General features: G+C 34.2%; 1 protein-coding gene and 1 pseudogene across 1 annotated transcript in view; one reads left to right on the top strand and one right to left on the bottom strand.

Moving 5' to 3' along the window:
• OCA2 (OCA2 melanosomal transmembrane protein) overlaps window positions 1-21,498 on the top strand; it is a 176,413-nt gene that overhangs the window by 123,427 nt on the left and 31,488 nt on the right. The window lies entirely within an intron of this gene.
• On the bottom strand, window positions 15,378-15,865 carry LOC105102684 (small ribosomal subunit protein uS12-like; annotated as a pseudogene).

Genomic DNA, 21,498 nt, shown 5'->3' with positions numbered 1-21,498 from the left:
GTGTGTATTTCTGTATCAGTCTTTGTGTGAGCATATGTTGTAATTTCTTTTGGGTAGATGCTAAGTCTTATCATAAGTTTAGCTTCTTAAGAAATTACCTGAGTGGTTTCCATAGTGACTATATCATTTTACATTCCCACCAGCAATGTAGCAGGATTTATTTCTCTACATCCTTACTATCGCATGTTATCTTTCATTTTGATAGTAGACATTCTAGCAGGTGTGAAATGGTATTGAATTGGGATATTCAGCATCTTTTCATGTTATTAGCCATCTCCATTCAAATCTTTTCTCCATTTTCCTCTTGGATTGTTTCCTTTTTATTAAGTCATAAGAGTCCTTTATATGATCTGGATACAAATCCTTCATAAAATACGTGATTTACAAATATTTTCTCCCAGTCTTTGGCTTTCTTTTAATTTCCTTAATGGTGCATTTTGAAGGGCAATTAAAAATTTTGTTACAAGTTTTGTATTTCTCTTGTAAAATTTATAACTGTCTGTTATATTCTTTTTGATGCTATTTTGAATGCAGTTGTTCTTTTAATTTTATATTTCAATTATATGTTATCATTATATAAAAATACGATTGATCCTTTAATATTGACATGTATCCTATGACCTTGCTGAACCTACTTATTAGTCTAGTAGCTGTTTGGATCCCTTAGAGTTTTATTTCATGTATCTGCAAATAAAGACATTTTAATTTCTTTTCTGATCTGAATGCATTTAACTAGCTCACTCTTTCCCTGTCTCCCCCAGCTACCCTCCTTTTTCCTTCTCTTTTTCCTTCCTGTCTTGTTGGCTAGAACCTCTAAGTTCAATGTCATGACCATTGACATCCCTACCTTATTTCTAACCTTAGGGGGCAAGTATTCAGTTTTCACTATTATGCATAATGTTAGTTGTAGGTTTTTTTTTTTTTTTTTGGTAGACATTCTTTACTAGGTTGAGAAAGTTAGTATATAGTCCTAGTTTGTTGCGAATTTTTATCAGAAATATATATTGGAGTTTTTCCAAATATTTTGTCTATATCTATTAAGATGATTGTATTATTTTTAACCTTGAATCTATAAATTTGAATCTATTAATATGGTATACTACATGAACTGATTTTCATATATTAAGTCTGCTTTGCATTCCTGAAATAAATCTCCCTTGGTCATGGTGTATATTAAGTAGTTGAGTTCAATTTACTTTTATTTTGTTGAGGATTTTTGCATCTATATTCATGAGGGATATTGGTCTGTATTATTATTTTCATGGGATGTTTTGTATGGATTTGGTATTAGCATAACATTGAATGAGTATAACAGAATGAGTTGAGAAGTATTCTCTGTAGAAGAGTTTGTGAAGGATAGGTTTGAAATACTCAATAAAAGTTTCTAGTGAAACCATCTGGGCTTGGAATTTAATTTGTGGAAAGAATTGTGTGTTTGTTTTCACTAATTCAATTTCTTTTGGTCAGTGGAGATTTTTTTCTTTCTTTATGAGTAAATTTTAGTAATTTTTGTCTTCTATGAATTTGACTATTTCATCTAAGTTGTCTAATTTTTGGCATAAGTTGTTTATAATATTGCCTTATAGTAAGTTTTTATTTCTGTAAATTCATTAGTAGCTCCTTTTTCATTTCTGATTTTGGTGATTTGTGTCTTCTCTTTTTTTTTCTTGATCTGTCTAAGCAAAGTATGACAATTTTGTTGATCTTTTGTAAAAATGGAAATTTTAATTTCATTGATTTTCTTTTTTTTTCCATATTAAATCATTGGATAATCTCTTCAATTGGAAACATATTATGTTTTATTTTTCTTAGCTGGGAAGCCTTTATAGACCTTACTTTCTAAGCTTTAGCTTGTAGTACATTTCATCCAAAAATGTCTATTCTCTCATTGACAAAGACATTTTATATTTTCATGAACTTCCTCTTTTTCCGTTATAGACATGTATGTCCTTAAAATTCTCAGCCTGAGAAAAACTTCCTCAGACTCCTGAATTAGCCAGAAAGAAAATCCATTTCCAACAAGTTTCTTTTCAGCCAACTCTCAGTTCCTGGTTTCCTCTTGCCTTTGCCACCTGGAGCTTCTCATTTGAGTGGTCCTCTGGATAGATCCAGGTGCCTAGAGGCAGGCCAGTGAGGTTTCTGGGCCTGCTGCCTTGGAGGTCAGATTAATTTCATAGATTTTCTTTGTACATTTTTTTTGTTTTCTATTTCATTGATTTCTGCTCTTTTTATTACAGTTTGACACTACATACGCATTATATGGCATGTAAATACATACATAGAGGATACTGCACTTTTTTTTAGTTTACATATATGTACCGATTATTGTTTCTAAGAACAGATTAGATCTTTAGCTTTTTAAACTTACATAGGTATCAAAGGAATAAAGCCAATTACAAAATAAGAATCAACAGAATGTGGTAATCCTAAAGGACAGTCAGATGTGCTCACACATATTGGCTCTAATATTCTTTCATTTCTGTTGGTGGACATGGAGGGCTGGTATTCAGGTGGTAAAGACCAAGAGTGAAAATAGGAAAGGAATTTATTAGGTACACTGTCATGGACACCAGTGACCACACAGACGAGAGGTGCCTGTGTGAGCCCAGACTGTGAAGGTGCAGGGTCTTTTATTGAGGAAGAGGCTGTGAACACAAAGGGATGGGGAATAGATTTCTGACTGGCTGTAAGTGATGCAAGGGGCTTTGGTATACGGGAGGATAGTGGATTTATGACTCCAGTAAGATGGAGACATGGGCTGACACCAGCAGGATGGTGGGGTTTTTGACTCAGATAAAGAGGAAGTGTGGGCTGGGACAAGTCAGCGTGAGCTATGATGAGGTGAGCCATTTCCCAGGGCTGTTAAGGCAAACACATGTCAGGAAAGGATGTACTTTGTCTTCCAGAGAGGAGCAGGCAGATGTCTAAGGGCTGGAAGTTTGGGAGTCAAAGGGCCTTGGCAGGCAACAGTTGGCACCACAGTTTATTCTACTTACTCTTGATTTAGTGTTCTCTTTTTTCCGCCATTTGTTCTTAGGGTAGAAGCTTAGGTTATTAACTTGAGAGCTTTTTTATATTTTTGTATAAGCATTTAAGCTATACATTTCCCCTAAGCACCATTTCTCTACGTCCCTTTAAATTACGTGGATTTTCATTTTCAATTGGTTCAAAGTATGTTCTAATTTTTCTTGTAATTTCTTTTTTGATGCATGGGTTATTGGGATGTCTTTTTTTAAATCACGAGTATTTGAGGATTGCCTATATTTATTTGTTTTTGACTTGTAATTTAATTCAGTTGTGGTCATAGAACATATTTTGCATCAGTTCAGTTGTTTAAATTTTATTGAGACATGTTTTATGGCCTTGCATTTTGTCTTTCCTAGAGAATACTGCACTTGTTCTTGAAAAGTGTATGTATCCTGCTGTTTGGTGGCAGGTTCTATACATGTCAGGTACGTCATGCTTGTAAATAGTTTTAAGTCTCATACATGACCTGTACTCTGTGTAGTTGTTCTATCAATTATTTAGAGTAGGGTGTTGACATCTTCAACTCTTGCTGTTGAATTGATGATTTTTTTCCCCAGGTGTATCAATTTTTGCTTCATATAGCTTGAGGATCTGTTGTGAATCACATGTATTTTATAATTACTATATCATCCAAATGAATCGAACTTTTATCATTATTAAATATTCCTCTTTTTCTTTAGTAATATTTTTGTGTTAGAGTCTATTTTGACTGACAATGATATAGCCACTTCAGCCCTCGTTGGTGGTTGCTTGCATGAGCTATCATCAAAAAAAAAAATCCAGTCTGTCAGTTTCTCTCTGATTTGAATTTGATGTGAATCTATTCTCATTTAATAAAATTATTCATATGGTTGGGTTTATGTCTGACATTTTCCTATGTCTCATTTCTTTTGTGCCCCTCTCTTCTCTTTTACTGCTTTCTTTGTGCTAAATATTTTATTAGGTACCATTTAAATATTTTTCTTTGTTTATTTTTTGCACCATATTTTTGAATTATTTTCTTATTGGTTATGTAGGGATTAACCCCTATAACATGCATCTGAATTTATTACAGTTACTTCAGATTAATAGTAAGTTAATTCCAGTAAAATATATAAATCTTCCTCCAGCATAGCTCCAGTTTTTTCTCTCTCCTTTGTGCTTTTATTATCACATATATCTTTGTTATATGCCTAATGTACAGTTTCATGATCATTGTTAGTATTTTATGATATTTTTAAATAAAGAGAATATAAAAATATATTCACACAATATTATTTATATATATGTGTATATACATGTATATGTATATGTGTATATATATGTGTGTGTGTGTGTGTATGTAATTACCTTTCCATGGCTCTTAATTTCTTTGTATGGACTCGAGTTGCCATATGGTGTCAGTCTGAAGAAAGTCCTTTAGTATATCTTGTAGAACAGGTCTGTTAGCCGCACATTCTCTTAGTTTTTGTACATGAATGCCTTTATTTTTGCCTTCGTTTCCAAGGGGTAATTTTGCTGGATCAATATAGAATTCTTGGTTGAAAGGGTTTTTTTCTTTCAGCACTCTAGATCTGTCATCTACTGCCCTCTGGTTTCCATTACTTCTTATAAGACGTAAGCTGTTAATCATTATTTTTTCCCTATGCATATACAGTCATTTTTTGTTGCTGCTTTTGAGACCTTTTTGTCTGTCTTTTAATAGTTTGACTATGATGCATCTAAGTGTGGATCTCTTTGTGTTTGTCCTACTTGTATTTCTTTGAATTTTTCAGATTTGTAGATTATTTTTTTTAAAAATTCAAATGAGTATTTGGGTTGTTTTTGGTTAATATTCCAAGACATTATTCTCCCTTCTTTTTTCCCTTTAAAATACTGTATTTGTCTCTCTTTCTGGGACTGCCACTAGTTATGTTGGTTCACTTGTTCGTATTCCACAGTTCTTGATCATTTTTTTTCATATTTCTTCATTCTTTTTTCTTTTTGTTCTTCAGATTGGATAATTTCTGTTGATATATTTTCATTTTCAGTGAGTCTTTTTATATCACCTGAAATATGTTGCTGACCTCCTCTGGTAAAGTTTTCATTTCACTCCTATTTTTCAGTTTATGGAATTTCCATTGTATTCTCTTTAAAAATAATCTTTACGATATTCTCTACCTAATGCATCACTGTCATCATTTTTCGGTTCTTTAAGCATGGGTTCCTTTAGTTCTCCGAACATATTTAAAATTCTGCTTGGAAGTCTTTTCTAAGCTTGACACCTGTGCCCACCTTACAGATAGTTCTATTCACTGTTTTTCCCCCTAGAATATAGATTGTATTTTCCTGTTGTTGCTGAAAACTGGAAACCTTAGCTAATGTATTTTAGCAACTCTGGCTGCTGATTCATCCCCCTAGGGGGGTTGCTGTGGATTTTATTTATATGAAACCATTATAAATGTCATTGTCTCTTGAAACAATTTTTATCTTAAAATCAATTTTGTCTGGAATTAGTATAGCCATGCCTACTCTTTTTTGTTTTTCTTTTAATACGGTATATATTTTTTCATAATTTTACTTTCAACATATTTGGGTCTTTGAATCTAAAATGAACTGCTTGTGGATAGCATATAGTTGGATCATATTAAAAATCAGTTCAGCCAATATCTGCCTTTTAATTGGTGCATTTATTCCACTTACATTTAATGTAAATACTGAGAAGGTAGTATTTATGTATACCATTTTCCATTTGTTTTTATATGTCTCTTTAACTATCTCTTTTCCTGATCTTTCTATTAAGATTTTTACCTCTGTTATCATACATAGCTGTTAGGCTCCACTAATTCCCAAATTATTGCTCTAGTATTTTTTTACAATGCCCTGGATCATAAATTTCTCCACAGAGTGGTCCCGTTAAATTTGCTTCCCTTTGCTGGGATAGTTTTTGAGGCTAATCTTTGAGGTTTGTTCAGACCCCAGAAGGGTTATTCTTAGCTCTTTCCTTGGTTCCCTCTGGTAAACTAGATGGCCTATAGTTTATCTTGTTACTCTCAAGGAGATAAGAGCTTCCTCTTAATTGCTTACCATCAAATCTCCATTGTTTCTGAGAGCATCCTAAGGCTTGAACTTCCCAACACCCTGTTTTAAATAAAATCAGTTCCTTTGGGGAGAGTTCCAGAGCTCTCTTTTCTTTCCTGCCTCTCCTCCTGGGCAAAATCTCTGAGCCACTGCTAAATAGCTAGGAGCAGGGGCAGTGGCCTCTTTCTCTTGGAGTGACACATCTGCTTTATGATGAAAGCACTGGGTGGGGTCAGAAGTGTCTGGTCTTCTAGGCTTGCCTCTCCTGCTGTGAAATTTCCACCCTAAAATTGAGCAGAGTGGAGGCAATTGGGGTCCCAGTGTTCTTGTTCTGATGCACCTCAGGTAGAATTTTCACATGAATGGCAACTGGGTGGTGGAAGAGAACCCCGATTTCTTGGCCAGGCTCTCCTGCAATTACACTCTGCAACAGAGAGCTGGAGAGATAAGGAAAGCTAGTATCTGCTCCTCCCAGGAAGAGATTGTAGTTCTTGAGTGTGAGTTGAGGGAAAGGGAGCCCTGTGTTCTTGAACATCCCCAGAGAGTCGCCATCATTCTGAGTCCAGGGTGAGGAGTGGATCATAATTCAAGTGCCACTGACCCTTGTTCTTATCAAGATTTTCTTGAATAAGTGTCCCTTCACTGGCTATATGCCCTTAGGACAAATTCCAGAGACTTTCATAAAATTTTTTTTCACCACTTACGGCTATTTTGCTGGTGAGTGGGCCTGCAGGACTCTTCATCTGGCCATTGGCCATTGCATGATTAAACTCCTCCCACATTCCTTTTTATTTGTTTCTTTGTTTTTTAATTTTTTTGAGTTCAATAATTGATGATTTCTAAAGTTATTAATAGTTCCAAAACATGAATTATATTAGCAACTGAGTTTTCTTTGAGGAGTATTTCAAACTATATTTATCTCACTATAACAAAACAAATCGGTCTTCAGCAAAATAAAACCAATTAACATGGTCTTTAAAATTGACCTGGAATATTTCACAAATGCAATGATGTTTCTAACAGGTTTTTTTTTTTTTTTCTGTTTGTTTAGATACATTAGCGAGGGAATATTTGGGAATATTTTGCAGTGTTCATTTTATTTTCCTATTTCTTCTTTGAGGCCAGAGTGATAATTATAACATACAGGGCACTCCCAGGGACTGATGGAAGCTGCAGAACCACACCCTCCCCTAGCCTACATCCCATTCTGAATCTATTAGGACCATGCTTGTGTTTCCTTACTCCCCTATACGTTGGACCACCTCATATAATTATATCAAAGTAATAATGGTTCTTTGAAAAGAGCCATATCATATTTACTTTCTTGGATATTTAATTTATTTGTAGACCACTTGGGACTTTTTAATCTTTTATTATTTCTTATATCTTCTTTACAGCTCCTTTTATTCCCTCTAACTGACTCTAGTTTTTCTTGGGCAATTAGGGGAGCCACACTGGGCATCTTGACTTAGTCACCTTGACACTGGGAAAGGCTCTTACATCTGTTTCTTCTCATTATGTTCATTGTTCTGCAGCAAGGCGGAGTTTGTCTCACTGTTGCCTGTAAAATTTGTATCCTGATCATTCAGATACTTAAAAGCATTGATTATATTCATCTTAATAAGTCAGTATCATTTTATAAAATTTACTTATATTGATTTTTAAAAATTTTATAGCAACTATAGATATATAATAGATTTTCACCTAGAAAAAATAAAGGGATTTCATTTGTGTCTGAACTTAGTGTCAACAAAACCAACCCAACAAAGTTGCCGCTTTCTAATAATTAAAGAAAATTCTGAAATAGACATTGGTTCAGGTATTAATTCAAACAGGTGATTTTGGTGCTGAAACCAACAGGGAGGGTTTCTGATTTCAGCTAATGGATACACCCATGCCTTAGTTTCCAACCTCCATGTTTCGATGTAAGTCTTAAACAGAGTAATTCTTTAAATTTTCCTGATACCATACCGTCGATCTAGAAAGTCAACAGGGGAATGAAATATTGATTATTGCATTTTAAATTTTGTTCAAAGTATTGTACAAATTGTAGTTTTCCAGGAAGTTCATTGATTATTCAACTTGAGTAGTCTAAAGTGTGGGGAGTTTAGGATCAACTAAATCTCCAAGTATAACCTTCACGAGGCCAGTTCAGATGCATACCTTCCTCAGCTCTGTGTTGTTGTGGGGCAGCCTAGTGCTCATTCTGACAGGGCCTAAACCCAGAGGGGACAACAATCAACTGGGCAACTGGGCAAGATCCTCTATCATTTTTCGAAACAGAAAAATCACTTGTAGGACTCACTTTAAGATCCAGATGCTGTCAACTCTGCTATTTCATCCCCAGATGCTCTAGTCCATTCTGCTCCCCCTCATCCTTACTCAGCAGAGCCTCACTCTGCCCCTCCTCTCCATGACCACTCTCAACAACTTCATCAGCCTCAACCAGAGTTGTATGGCAGCTGGATCTAGCCTCTGACATGATGGGAAATAGGTGGATTGGAAGCTCTTGCCGATGCCATGAGTACCCCAGGACCATGAGAGCACTACAGAGGGCACACTTGGGGTGGCCTGTGGACCAACCCCAAGTCCAGGAAGCCTCATCCAGTTCAGGTTAACAGCTTAGCACAATGTTTAAGAACACAAACTTAGCATCAGAGTGATCCATGTTTAGATCCCAGCTTTGCCACCTCCTAGCTGCAAAATTTTATGCAAGTTACTTGGGACCTCTAAGCTTCAATTTCCTTGTCTTTAGAATAGATTAATACTAATCTTGCAGCTGTTTGTGAAGAACCAGTAAGATCATATATTTAAAGTACTGAGCCTTGTGTTGAGCTCATCACAGACGATACTCAAAAATGCTTTCTCTTATTTTTTATTATTAATTTTAATTAAAAGCTAGTTCAGCCTATTCATGAATTAAACCAATGTCAGCCCAGAAAAGTATGAAGTATTGTACACAGAGGTTCTAAAAAAACTCTTAACCACACAGTCATAGATACCTGGGTCCCTGCCCCAGGGGCCATTCCCTTCAGACTGGATTGCCCTCATCTTCCTGTCCTAGCCCTAAAGCCCTGGTTTCATAACTGATGTATAATATCTACCTTTGATCTCTTTCAGATTTTGAGGGTTTCTTGATCCTTTTCCCTGCCATTTTGGACCTGAGCTCCCTAGCATACATTTTGGGTCTAATATTGTTACCAAGTCCAAGCTCATACTACTTGCCACATGGCAGGCCAGTAAATCAAGAGGTGAGGTGCTGGGGCAAGAAATAGAGACTTTATTTGAAAAACCAGCAGGCTGAGAAGATGACGGAGCAGGGTCCCAAAGAACCATTGTACCCGAGGTAGAATTCAGGCTTCTGTAATACTAAAAGGGCAAGGGGTGTGGCTGGTTGCTGCAGACCTCTTAGTGCCCAAATCGTTTCTTCTTGAAGCTGTCCACATAGGACTGGTCATAGTATTCCTTTAAACTTCCAACAAGACAATTGTTATTTCCTGTTCTGCAACTTTCTAATCTATATGAAGGAAAAGTGTTTAAAGACTTTAAAGGTCAAGGCTGGGAGGCTGGGCCTTGAGAAAGGGCTGTCATGTATATATCAGGCTCTAGGCAACATTGTTTTACAAAAGGTGCAGATCCAGTGGGACTAAGCACAGGCAACGGAACACAAAAGGTTAGAACTAAAGGAATAGATCCAATATGGAGTCAGGTTTGTTCTTCTCTGTCACAATGTCTCATTTCATGTGGCTACTGGCTCTGTAACGTGCCCCACTTGGAAATAGACAATGAGTCAGCACTGTTCTGTCTTTGGAAAGCAGTGAAACACTTGGGCCCATTAAGCCATGTTGCAGTGACTTTTGTTACCAAGGTCAGACTGTCTTCTAGAAAATTTGGTCAAATCATTGAGGAGTTGGTACAAAGAAAGCTATAGGCATTTTGAGTCTTTGTAAATTTGAGAAATGGAAATCCTTAGATCTTGCAGTTTTTAAAGTTAATCAATGAAATAGTCTCTGCTAAGGAATATTATCTGACTTTCCTTTTTATAGGGATTTGGATGTTAAGTGGCCTTTAAAGCTATGTTTATGATTGTCTGGATGACTCTTGGAGGCAGAGCATATATAAACAAGTTCAATATAGAAGTATTTACCCTTAGAAGAAAATCTTGAATGAAACTGTCTTGGATCTGAACTGATGGACACATTAAATATTTAAAGATTTTCATTGCAGAGTTTTGGCCCCACTTTTTTCCAGATTGTAGTAGTCTCTTCTTAAAATTTTAATACGTTAGGGGAAACCTCCATTCAATATTCCCACAGATAGCACTCTACAAATGTGAGCTCACAGTTTAAAATTGCAAAATACATAGGGAAACAAATCATCATGAGTGAGAGTGAGCAAGACATTCTTAGGTTGTAATATTTTAAGAATGATGAGTAAAATGATTAAGATTTTATATATGCAGCTTTTCCCTTCTTTTGAGAAAACAGCAAGGAAATAGATTTTTATGTATTACTGCCTCAAATCAGGTAACTTTTTGGCTACTGAGAACAGGAAATAATGACAATGCATGGATATTTCAGCAAAATGCTTTTCTGACCTTTTGGAGATAGTATAATATTTTTAAACCTCTACTTTTAAATAATTTTAAATTTATTAAAATGTCTCAAAAATGAGAATTCCCTTCTCAGTGCATCATGTTGGTACAGATACTGGCATGTCTTATTGCTGATTTTAACATTGGTCACTTGGTTAATGTGGTATCTGCCACTTTCCTCTACTATAAAGTGAAACACTGATAAATTATCTTGTGGGGAGCTACTTTGGGACTATATTGATATTATGTTTTTTATCAAACATTTCTTCACTGATTTTAGCATTTATCAATAGCTCTTTGCCACCAACAATAACTTTTAGTGTTTGCCTAGTATTGACTTTGTTTATCCTTGTTTTTTACACATTTGTTAACTAAATGTTACTGAGTCCAAACTGGTTCTGCTCACCACATGACAGGCCAATAAATCGGGAGATGAGGTGTTGAGGCAGGAATAGTGACTTTTTTCAAAAAGCTGGCAGACCAAGAGGATGGCAGACTAATATCTACCAAGTCAGAATTAAGGCTCCTTTTATACTACAAAGGGGAGCAGATGTAGGTGGCTGTTGCAAACTTCTTGGTGCAGGAATTCTTTGTTATTGCAGCTGTCCATGTGGGTCAGGGCATGGTGTCCCTATAAAACCTCTAACAAAACAAGTGTTATTTTCTATTCTGCTGCTTGTTATCTTTATACAAGTGCAAGAGTGTTAATATCCTTAAAGGTCAGAGCCTTGAGAACAGGCTCTCCTGTCTATTTCAGGCTAAAGGCAACATTGTTTTACAAAAGGTGCAGAAACAGCAGGACTAAGCCTAGGAAACAGGGCACAGGGTTAAAGCCAAAGGAACAGATCTAATATGGAGTCAGATTTGTTCTTTTCTGTTACATAAAGACTATCTGTAAAGAAGAACAATCTTTCTCCTTTATTTATTTAAATATGTATTTGCATGAGTAAAATCTCATGGATATTTATTTTGTTCTGTAGGTTATCACTCAATACTACCATTGTTTATTTTCTTGCTCAAATTGTTCCAATGTTGGCCATTAGGAGGAGCTTCATGTTAGCTCTTGTATTTTTTGGACTCACCTGCATTCATTTTGAAGCATTTCCTAATTTTCTGGCATCATAAAATGTTCCTAATTTACTTTGTATTTTACATGCCCTAGTCCTGGCTTCTCCAAAAAAAACACTCTCATCCCTTTTACTGGAGAAGGGTATTTAGAAACCAAGATCTGGGTGCTAGATATGCTTGCTGCAACTTTAGGTGTCCCTGATTTTAGCCTTTCTCAGGAAACAGCTGGGCATACATGTATGTGTGTTAACACACAAACACACACACATCTACACATCCATGTCTGTTTCTGTCAATGTTTGTTTATATATTAAACTAAGTGAGTTTATGTTGATACCTTGGATCCCCATCCAGCACTACAAGTTTATCACCCTTTGCTCTCCTTACCTATGGGATGTGGCTCAACAATCCATACCTGCTTTAGGAAGGTGTATAAAGAACTGAACAGATGCATGTGGAGTGGGGGTGGGGATGGTTCACAATGTAGTCTAGAGGAGATAAACATCTGTGGGGTAAGAACCCAGTGATGACAGGAAAATGCAACTCATTTTTATTCTTTTTCATCCTGACTAACTTGAAGTTCCCTAATGATGAAACACTAGATTGCACTATGACCTCTAGGAGTGACGTGCAGCTTGGTTCCCCTCTTGGTTTTTGGTTTCTGTTTAATATACCGATATGAGTGTGCAATCTCTGTGTTTGCATAGGCAAACAAAATGAATTTAAGTACATTTTCTAAGATCTTTCTATTGAAATGAATTACTTAGAAATAAGCTTTCTTTTATAATTATATAAATATATATTACAATTATATAAATATGTAATTTATATAAATATATACAAATAATAATTCCAATAATCTGGAATAAATTATAGAGCTTGGGACTATCTGGTCTTTGAATGTTCAGTGTAATTCCTCTGTGAAACCATCTGTGTCTGATTTATTTTGGGGGGAGGCAGACTAGTCATTTCTTTAGTAACTTTCTCTGTTTCTTTGGAAGTAGGTCTAAGCTTCTTAAATCAAATGAAGTTAGTGTTGGTAATTTTTATTTCTTTAAGAAACTGTACATTTCATCTCAATTTGAAAATTTATTGTCACAGAGATCTCCAAGTTAGTCATTCATGATTTTTAAAAAAATTCCTCCTCTTTCAGTAGTTATTTCCTTTTTTATATTTTATTATTTTGAATATTTGTGCTTTATCCTCTCTCTCACCCCCCACAATCAAGTTCACCTGTGGTTTGTCTATTTTGTTAACTTAAAAGAAAAAAATCCAGGATTTGGCTTATTAATGAGAGCTACTATTTCTCTGTTCTCTATGTCCTTAATTTTGGCTTTAACTTTATAATTCCCCTCCTTTATTGTGGTTTACTTTGTTCTTTTTCTAGTTTTTATATTGAGAAAATAATTGATTTGTTTCATTTTTATTGATAAATATGTTTTGTGAAATGATTTTCGTCTGACCACTGCTTTAAAATGTATCCTTAGACATAGGCAGTGCTTCATTGTTTCCTTTTAAAAATTATACTTTCTTTGTATTTCTCCTTTTACCAAAAAGTTGTTTGAAAAGGTTTTTAACTTTGCATATAGAAAGCCTTGTTGTTGTTTTTGTTGTTAGTAATTTCTGATTTTATTACATTAGAAATGTTTAAAAAATATTTCTACTTTATGGAAGTTACTGGCATTTTCTTTCTAATCTTTGTATATTGCATCAACAACTTTGTGAATGTGCCATGAGCATCAGAAGAAAATTTGTATTCTCTGTCTTCAGGGTGTAGTGTTCATATAAATCCATAGTATCTTTCCTATAGATTGTGTTGTTTAAATATTTTGTCTCTGTAGTTTTTGTCCATGTCTTATACTGAATGTGGTGCATTTATGTCTTCAATTACTGTGTTTCAGTCTTTGCAACTCTTGTAGTTTGGCTTCATACAGGCTGTTTCTCTGTTACTTAATTTATAAGTATTCATGAATGTTATACTTGCATTATTATCTGCCAAAATTGTGGCTTTACCATTAAAAAATGTCCTTCTCTGTTATGTTTCCTTTGTCTGATATCAAGATTACTATACCTGCTTTTTTGTTTGTGTGTTTCTGTTACCTGGTGTTATCTTTCCCTACTCCTTTATTTAAACCTTTTGAAATTCATATTTACTGATATGACTGTTAATTTTAATCTCTACTCTGATATAATATTTTTATTATGTGTGTTTTCTTGTAATAGTAGTTATATTCATTTCTCTATAAGGTGTGTATGCATTGTTCATTGATAATTTATTTTGACATTTGGAAATATTAGTGTTTTTATTCTAGTGGTTACTTTTATGCTTAAGTCTTTTTTAATGCTTTTAGTACCTAATGCACTTTTTAACCTTTATTATCTGGATTTTCAGGTTTTTTCAATATCTTTATGACTACCTGTTGCTTGTACAACAATGAGATTTTTCTGTTTTTGTCTCTCTCCCATTTACTAACAGGTTAATAGTTGCATTATTTTTACTTTATCATATAACATAATGATTTTCTAATAGTCTTTCACTTAATCTATATATTTATTTATATTTATATATTTATATCTGTATCTTAGATGTACATGTCAGTATTTTAAAATGCTGGCTTAGTTCTTTTGTTGAAGTTTTCCCAGTAATGATTGAGGAAACTCATTCTCTAGTACAAGGGTCAGCAAACTATGACCTGTGGACCAAATCTGGCTGCTGCTAGATTTTGCATATAAAATTTTATTGGAATACAGTCCCATTGATTGATTTATTGCTAATAGCTGCTTCTGTATTACATTTGCAGAGTTTTGTAGGTGCAATAGAGATCTTAGGACACACAGAGTATAAAACATTTACTCTCTGGCCCATTTTAAAAAATGTACACCTGCTTTAAAAGAGTCTTCAGAAAGGGCTAATGGGCGCTGAAATTCCTAAGTTCTTGTATGTTGAATATCATTTTTCTACAGCCTGGATGTTTGAAAGACAGCTTGGCTGGATTTAAATCCTTGCTTTACCTTTTCTCTCATTGATTTTTTCAAAAAATGCTCTTCCATTGTTGCTTTGTTTTATATTGTTGATTTTGAAAGGTCTAATGTCAGTCTAATTCTGTTTTTGCCTATGGGCCTTGATGGTATTATATTCTTCCATGAAATCTAAAAGTTTTATTAGAATGTGTATCAGAGATTTTAGGGTTTTTTTCCTTAAATAAGCTAAGAAGAATGAGTTGAGGTACGGTGGCTTTTGATCCTTTCAAAAAGGCATTATTACAATTTGTTAGCAGAATTATGGCAAAGATACATTGGGAACTAGGAAAAATTATTACCTGTGAGGAGGTGTCAAATGCAGAAAGAGGTGCAAATTATATTTCTCAATATACAGTTTATATTCAGTTTTTTCTTCGGTTTTATTGCGATATAATTGCTATACAGCACTGCATATATTTAAGGCATACAGTATCATGGTTTGACTTACATGCATCATTAAGTGATTATCACATTACGTTTAATAAAAATCCAACATCTCATACAAATGCATAAAGAAAGTAATAGAAAAATTTTTTTCCTTGTGGTGAGAACTCTCAGGATTTATTCTTTTTTTGCTTATTTTTGGACACATGAAAATCTATTATTATTGTGCTTTCACCATCAAAACTCACGACCTTGGCCTTTCCTTCCTGCCTCTGTACAAGGCCAAAGGAGAGACGCTGGCTGCTCTGACCGCCTTAAAGCATACTCCAGGAATGTCGCCGACAGCATGACCTTTGCAGCCAGATCCAGCCACCCAGAACGTCATCATTTTCCTCAGTAAAATTCAAACAACCATCATTGGGAACAAAGGTTGTGATAAATATAAATATATATATATATACATATATATATATTTATTTATATTTATATTTATATATATAATATTAACTTATTTATTTTGCCATTCTTGATTAGCTGAACCCTGACACACTTCCTGATGGCAGAATTTGGCTATTTGGCTTCAACCCCTACTTTTCCAAGCACAAGTAATTCCTTTTGCATGAGAAGTGCTGTGCCCAATTGGGCTTTCTCGTACTATTTATCATGCCACTTCTGGTCTCATTGGTGGCTGTGGAACTTCCTGGCAGTACAAAGACTGTGACATTTGCCCATCCTGCTGATGCCACAGGCCTGAGCAAAAGAGCAGGATTTACTCTTTTAACCATTTTCATATATAATATGTGTCAGTGATAATTATACTGGGCATGTTGTACATTACATCCCTAGTATTTATCTTAGAACTATTTCCCTTCCCTCTATCCCCACCTCTGGTAACCACAAATCTGATCTCCACTGCACCTGAAAGAATAAATCAAACTAAGGGGGTAAAAGACCTGTACTCAGAAATCTATAAGACATTGATGAAAAAAACTGAAAATGACACAAACAGATGGAAAGATATATAGCATTCATGGATTTGAAGAATTAATATTATTAACATGCCCGTACTACCCAAGGTAATCTATAGATTCAGTGCACTCCCTATGTAAATATCAATGTCATTTTTCAAAGAACTAGAACAAATAACTCTCAAATTTGTATGGAAAACTTAAAGACCCTGAATAGCCAAAACTATCTTGAGAAAGAATAACAAAGCTGAAGTTATCATGCTCTCTGATTTCAAACTGTATTACAAAACTACTGTGATCAAAACAGTATGGTACTGGAACAAAAAAGGACACATAGATCAATGGAACAGAATAGAAAGCCCAGAAATGAACCCACACTTAATAAAGACAATTAATCTAAAACAAAGGAGGCAAGAACATATGATGGGAAATGACGCCTCTTCAACAAATGGTGTTGGGAAAACTAGACAGCTACATGCAAAGAATCAAACTGGATTACTCTCTCAAACTATGCACAAAAATAAACTTAGAATGGATTAAAGACTTAAATATGAGACTTGAAACCATAAACTAGAAGAAAACAGAAGCAAGGTGCTCTTTGATATCATTCTTCATAATATATTCTTGGATATATCTCCCTGGGCAGGGGAAATTAAAGCAAAAATAATAAAATGGGACTACGTCAAACTAAAAAGCTTTTGCATAGAAAAAGAAACTATCAAAGAAATGAAAAGGCCACCTAATAGGAGAAGGTATTTGCAAATGATATATTCAGTATAGGGTTAATATCCAAAATATATGAAGAAGTCATACAACTCAACATCAAAAAAGCCAAATTAAAAAGTGTGTAGAGGTTCTGAATAGACTTTTCCAGGGAAGACATACAGATGGCCAACAGGCACATGAAAAGCTGCTCTATTAATCATCAGAGAATCTCTAATCAGAGAAATGCAAATCAAAATCACAAAGAGCTATCACCTCATACCTGTCAGAATGGCTGTTACAAAAAGACAAATACTAGTGTTGATGAGGATATGGAGAAAGGGAGCCCTCGTGTACTATTGGTGGGAGTGTAAATTGGTGCAGCCTTTATGGAAAACAATTTGGAGATTCCTCAAAAAACTAAAAATAATTTTTTACTAACATATGATCCAGCAATACCACTCCTGCATAGTAGTTTGAAGAAATCAAATCAAAACAAAACAAAACAACCCTCCCAAAACCCACTATTAGAAAAGATGTATGCACTTCTATGTTCATTGCAGCATTATTTACAATAGTCAAGATACGGGAGCAACCTAAGTGCCCATCAATAAATGAATTGGTAAACGAGATGTATGTGCACGTGTGCGCGCATTAACACACACACACAGGACTATTACGCGGGCATAAAAAAGAATAAAATACTGACATTTGCAACAACATGGATGTACCTAGAGGATATTATGCTAAGTGAAATAGACAGAGAAAGATAAATACCATATGATTTCACTTACACATGGAATCTGAAAAACAAAACAAAACAAATGAACAAAAATAACAAAACATAAACAGAGTAATAGGTACAGAGAACAAACAGGTGGTTGCCAAAGGGGAGGTGGGTAGGGAAAGAAAATAAATAGGTGAGAGAAATTAAGAAGTACAGACTTCCTGTTAGAAAATAAATGAGTCATGGGTACTGAATGTACAGTGTGGGGATATGGTCAATAACTAAGTAATATCTTTGTATGGTGACAAATCATTACTAGATTTACTGTGGTGATCAGTTTGAAATGTATAGAAATATTGAATCATTATGTTGTGTAACAGGAACTAACATAGTTTCGTAGGTCAATTTTATTTCAAAAACAAACAAAAAACTCATTAAAAAAAGAGATCGGATTTGTGGTTACCAGAGGCAGTGGTTTGGGGGGGGGGGTAATTGGCTGAAGGTGGTCAAAAGGTACAAACTTCTAGTTATACGGTAAATAACTACCAGAGATGTATTATACAATGTGATCAGTATAATTAACATTGCTTTATGTCATATGTGAAAGTTGTTAAGAGAGAATTCTGAGTTCTCATCACAAGAAAAATATTTTTAAAAATTTTACCTGAATGTGATGATGGATGTTTACTAATCTAATTGTGATAATCACTTCGTACTGTATTAAATCAAATCATTATGCTGTATACCTTAAACTTATACACTACTGTATGTCAATTATAGCTCAATAAACCTAGAAGAAAAAAAACCAAAGGGAACAAACAAAATATATTATAAATTTGCTGACCTGAATGCAACTGTATTTATAATTACATTAAGTGCAAACAGTCCAATTAGAAGGAATTTTTGAGAGAGTGGATGTAGAAGACTCTAACATGTGATACCTACAAGAGACATAATTTTAATGTAAAAACACAGATGGTTTGAAAGTAAGTGAATGGAAAAATATATAGTATGCAAACAGCAAGCATTAAAGGCTAAAGTGACATAAAGTAGACTTCAAGACAATGTTAAAAGAGATAATGAAGGACATTTAATAATGATTACTAGAACATCTTATTAGGAAGACATAACAACTAGAAATGTTCTTAATGAAGCCTTAAAAAAGTGATTGTCATTAAATTAAAACAGAAGAGACAATTCCATAATCATAGAAGATTTTATGACCCTTCTCTCACAATTGGTAGAACATCTAATCAAGGAAGTCATGAAAGCCATAAAAGATATGAAAAAATTGTCAAACCATTTTACTCTAATTGACATTTGTAGAACACTGCATCTGACTGTGCACTAAGATTACAGCATTACAGTGTAAGGACTGTATATTCTGACCACAGCAAATTTAAGTGAGAAATAAATAACAATCAGATCTCTGAGAAAACTCCAATGTTTTCGAATTCAACAAACACTTTCAATCAAATCATGAGTCACAAGAAATCACTAGGGAAAAACAAAATATTTTAAAATATTACCAGTACTGTCATGTTGCAAGATTGTTTTCTAAGAATTAGATTCTAAGTATGATAATTATATTCTCAGTATTATATTCTAGGTGAAACATATATATCTTTTGAAAATATTGTTTCTGAAATTAGCTTTTGTAGACCAATTCTTTAGTGCAAAATGCAACCTGTTTTTGCTCATTATGTGGCAAAATTCTAACTGTCAGGACCAAAGGTTAATCTCATAATTGCATACAGCCCCATAGAGATTGTCTTCTCATTGTTTTATTAGTCCTGAAAAATAACATGGAAAAACTAAGAGTGAAGAAATAAATAAAGTGCTCTAATGATGAAAAAATAAAATAAAATAAATGTCAGTGAAAATACACCACATCAAAAAGTTTTGGATGATACTAAAGTTGCCTGAGTGGGGAACTTACAGATTAAATACTCGTAAAAGGAGAAAGACCTAAACCCAATTATCTAACATCTCATATTAAGTAAATGGAGTGGAAAAAAAAGCAAAATAAAATTCAAGTTAAGTATAAAGAAGTTAAAGGTAAGATCAGAATCAACAAATTAGGAAACAAGCAGATAATATAAAAAACAAACTAAGCCAAATCTGGTTTTAAAAAAGATCAACACCATTGACAAACTTTTAGCTAGATAGATCAAGAAATAAAAGAACACAAACCACCAATATCAGCAATAAAAAGGGGTTATCAACATAGGGAATACAAAAATTAAAATAATAATAAGGTTACTGTTAATAACTTTATATCAACAAACTCAATGACTTATGTAAAAGGAAGCATATTCTTGAAGAATATGTGATCAGAAAAAGTGCTTGATATGATTTCTATCTTCTTAAGTTTATTGAGACTTTTTTTCTGTGGCCTAGCATGTGCTCTATCCTGGATGATAGATAGAATGTTCCATGTGAACTTGAAAAGAATGTATATCCTGTTGGTTTCATATGGAGTTTTTAATACATGTAGTATTTGATAATGTGTTACTTAAGACCAGTGTTTCCTGATTGATTTTCTGTCTGGGTGATCTGTCCACTGATGTAAGTGGGGTGTTAAAATGTCCTACTATTATTGTGTTACTGTTAATTTCTTCCTTTGTGTCTATTAATATTTGTTTGATATATTTAGGTGCTTCTGTGTTGAGTGCAGATATATTTAAAATTGTTGTATCTTCTTGGATTGATTCCTTGATCATTACATAATGTCCGTCATTGTCTCTTGCTACAGTCTTTGTTTTAAAGTCCATTTTGTCTAATACAAGTATTGTTACTTTTTCATTTCTATTTTCATGGAATATCTTTTTCCATCCTCTCATTTTCAGTCTGTGTGTGTCTTTACATATGTAGTGAGTCTCTTGGAGACAGCATATAAATGGGTCTTGTGTTATTGGTTTTTTTTTTTTAATCCATTCAGCCACTCTGTGTCTTTTGCTTGGATATTTAGTCCAGTTACATTTAAAGTAATTACTGATAGATTTGTGCTTATTGCCATTTTGTTAATTGTTTTCTGGTTGTTTTTGTAGTTCTTTTTGTTCCTTTCTTTTCTTTTGCTCTTTTGCTCTATTTCCTTGTGATTTGATAACTATGTTTAGTTTTATGTTTGGATTCCTTTCTTTCTCTCTCTCTCTTTTTTTTTTTTTTGTATGTATCTATTGTAGGGTTTTGGCTTGTGGTTACCATAAGTTTCATGTAGAATAACATACATATATATCATAAATGTCATCTTTATGATTATTTAAGTTGATGATCTCTTCAGTTTGAACACATTCTAGCAGACTTGTAGTTTTACTCCTCCTCACTCATGTTTTATATCTTTGACCATGTGTTTTACAGCTTTGGTCTTGTGTACCCCTTAGTGACTTACTGTGGATATGGGTGATTTCACTACTTTTGTCTTTTATCTTTTGCGCCAGCTTTGTAAGTAGTTGATCTACTACCTTTACTGTCTGTTTACCATCTCCAATGAGGTTTTTCCTTTCATAATTTTTATATTTCTAGTTGGGGTCTTTTCTTTTCCACTTATAATAGTGCCTTTAACATTTCCCGTAAAGTCAGTTTAGTGGTACTGAACTCTTTTACCTTTTGCTTGTCTATAAACTCCTTCCCATACGAATGATATATTTGCTGGGTAGAATATTCCTGGTTGTTGGTTTTTTCCTTTCATCACTTTGAATGTATTGTGTCACTTGCTTCTTGCCTGCAGAGTTTCTGCTAAAAAGTCAACTGATATTCCTATAGGAGTCCCATTGTATGTACCTAGCTGCTTTACCCTTGCTGCTTCTAAGATTCTCTCTTTAACTTTTGCCATTTTAATTACAGTGTATCTTGGTGTGGATCTCTTTGGGTTGATCTTGTTTGATACTCTCTGTGATTCCTGGACCTGGTTTCTTATCCCTGGTTAGGAAAGTTTTCAACTATATGTCTTCAAATATGTTCTCTGG

The sequence above is a fragment of the Camelus dromedarius genome, chromosome 4, assembly GCF_036321535.1.
Source record: "Camelus dromedarius isolate mCamDro1 chromosome 4, mCamDro1.pat, whole genome shotgun sequence".
Classification (NCBI taxonomy): Eukaryota; Metazoa; Chordata; class Mammalia; order Artiodactyla; family Camelidae; genus Camelus; species Camelus dromedarius.
The sequence above is the reverse complement of the archived record's forward strand: the minus strand, read 5'-3'. Positions and strand labels throughout refer to the sequence as shown.